Source organism: Chenopodium album, chromosome 23 (assembly GCF_948465745.1).
Source record: "Chenopodium album chromosome 23, dcCheAlbu1.1, whole genome shotgun sequence".
Classification (NCBI taxonomy): domain Eukaryota; kingdom Viridiplantae; phylum Streptophyta; class Magnoliopsida; order Caryophyllales; family Amaranthaceae; genus Chenopodium; species Chenopodium album.
In genome coordinates this window covers 27546014-27548948 of record NC_137856.1, presented here as the reverse complement: position 1 = coordinate 27548948, position 2935 = coordinate 27546014, and positions in this window count along the sequence as shown.

The window sequence follows — 2935 nt, the reverse complement described above, 5'->3', positions numbered from 1 at the left end:
CGAGGCGACAAACCTGTCGTTTGGCGACAGAAACAGTTTTTGCGGATTTTGTTTTTATCATATCTTTTGATCTAGAAGACCAAATAAGTCATATAATATGTCGTTGGAAAGCTCTTGAAGTCTACTTTCTAATGAAATTGGAATTAGATTAAAATATTTTGTAGATAAAAAGATATAGACAAAATAGTAGGACGGTGTCAGTTTTGGATAGAGTTTCGTATTTCTTTCATATCTTTTTTGTTATAGCTCGGATTTAATATTATAATACATCATTGGAAAGATAATTTCAAGATATATCCAACCATATAAAATTTGGATAAAAAATATGAGGCACGAAAATAATATCTGACTATCTTTGAACATGTTTAAATCCGAATAGAATTAGGAAAGTTTTAAAAAAGGAAAGTTTATATTCAAATCAAATTGTATGATCTTATCTTTTCAAAAAAAGGATAATTAAGATATTTTAGAAACTTATAGAAGATTCTAATCAATCCTAATTTGTTTAGGAATAGGATTAAACCTTTGGACCTTCCTCATGATCATTGGGTCGTAGGTAAAATCTGGTTTGGGCCCAGTTTAGTATTTTGGCCATAATTCCTCATTATTCATCGGAATTGGGCTTATAATATATCGTTGGAAAGGTCTTTTAAAGCCCCATCCAACTACACAATTATTGGACCCTTATCATGGACCAAAATAAACTGAATTGGACGTTTTCATAAAATAGAGTGGGTTTTCGAAAACAGAAAGAAGGATTTTAATAAAAACTAAACCGCAACACTTGACTTTTCACACTTTCACCTCATTCGATTATGGTTCGACGCGAAAGATATTCATCACTGGGTTTGGTTTTGGGGAGACACAAATGGGTGTCTACAATACCATTTTTTTCTACCACCGATTTCCCTTGATTTTAGGATATTTAGTTTTTTATACCTCTTGATAACATATGCCTGCTCAAATATCACCAAACGATTTAATATATGAATCTCATTCAAATTCTATGATGGCTGTTGTTTATATGTAGACTTAAAAAGCTAATAAACCACATAGTGAGGGATAACTCAAGTGGTTAAAGCTCCCCTCCTGATCCAAGAGATCTTTGAATCGATTCTCATCATTCTCCCTTGTGGCTCTCTAAACACCAAAACAAAGCTAATAAACCTTAACAATAGTTGTAATTAAAAAACGACAAGATTTTTTTTTTTTTTTTTTTTTTTTTTTTGGGGGGGGGGGGGGGGGGAGGGGATGATAAGTTAGTAGGATTTTAATAATTTTGATATGACACTATCAAACTTTTGAGGATTTAAAAAATAATTGTCTTAAAAGATTTTGGTGGCTTTCTTATAATTCTACAAATTCATCACATATGCACATAAATCAAATAGTCAGTATTAAAATTACTAGGTCCACCACCCTAACCAAAGGTGTAAATACACGCCAATACAACTTTTCCGCAAGAGCTAGCCCCTCCGCGCGCATCGCGCGCGTAGGATACCCTAGTATATATATATATATATATATATATATATATATATATATATATATATATATATATATATATATATATATATATATATATATATTGAAACAAGCAACTTATTTATACTCGATATACTAACATTAATGAAAAATGTAAAAAAGTATTTTTTTTTCATAAAGAGGTAAACTACTTAGCTTTTCTCTCTATAGCCGCAACCCCAACAAAAATCCAAAAAAAAAAATCCCCAAAAAACCAGATCAATTGGGGCTGCCATGGGTGGAAATATTCACGGTAAGCCCCAATCCCCTCTTTAGTCTATAGTTTATGTAGTTTTTCATAGTTTATTGGTCAATAAGTGAGTCTCTCTTTATGAGAGTTTGTGAGTCTCTTTTTATGAGAGTTGTTTCTCCCCTTCTATGGGGTTACTCTGTTATCTTTTTCTGTTTTAGGTTCTATTGGTCAAGAGAGACGAAGATAGCAAATTTTCGGCAACGGAACTGTTATGTCTCCTTTGATGCTGCACGAATTTGTGAGATTGCTGTATTTTGGAAAGACGCAAGGACGTCATCCATTGATATGTTTATAGCCTGTTCTTCAGTGGAGAAGTTAGTAGATTAGGAGAAAAATATGTTATGATGTGAGTGTTCTTAGTAGTCTTTACTTGATTTCTGTAAGTGCCATTTGGCTTGTTTAATTTATGCTATTTTCATGGTTTTCCCTCAAAAAAAAAAAAAAAAAAACATAAATAATCAACCGTATGCGTTTCTATAGAGTTCAACTCTAGATGATCCTTACACAATATCTATCATGCATAAATTTAAAAAGTAAAAATTAAAGTAAAATAAAAAAATATTAAAAACTCTTACTCTCATAACTCTACAACTCTACAAATCTTCAACTCTAGAGGATCCCAACACATAGATATTAGGCATTGATCTTCTTTCAAGGGTTTTGATTTGCTGAAATCTATAGAGTTCAACTCTAAAGGATCCTTACACTTATTAGTGTAGTGTAAGTTGTAGTTTATTAATGTAAACTACTAAATACCATTAGCAATTTTCATTTAATTGCTTTTAACATGACATACGATTTAAATCACCGAGTATTGGAGTAATGAGCTACTAATGGAGTCAACCACTAATACCATCGACAATTTTATCTTCTTTATCAAAAATAAAATTAAACCGAAACTCCACAATTCTTCTGACACTATTAGTGTAGAAATAGTTCCCAAATCAACACAAGTAATTAAAATTATTTTTGTTTTAGCAAAAAAATTAATCAAATATTTATTTATTTTATTATACGTATAAAATTTGTTTACTAAGAAATGAACTAAGGTATGCCGTCATCAAAATTTCAATCCCCCTAATATAAATTTGATTAACAACCCGTTTATTGCAAATAATAATTAATAGAGGAAGTATAAAATTTGTTTAGTAAGAAATG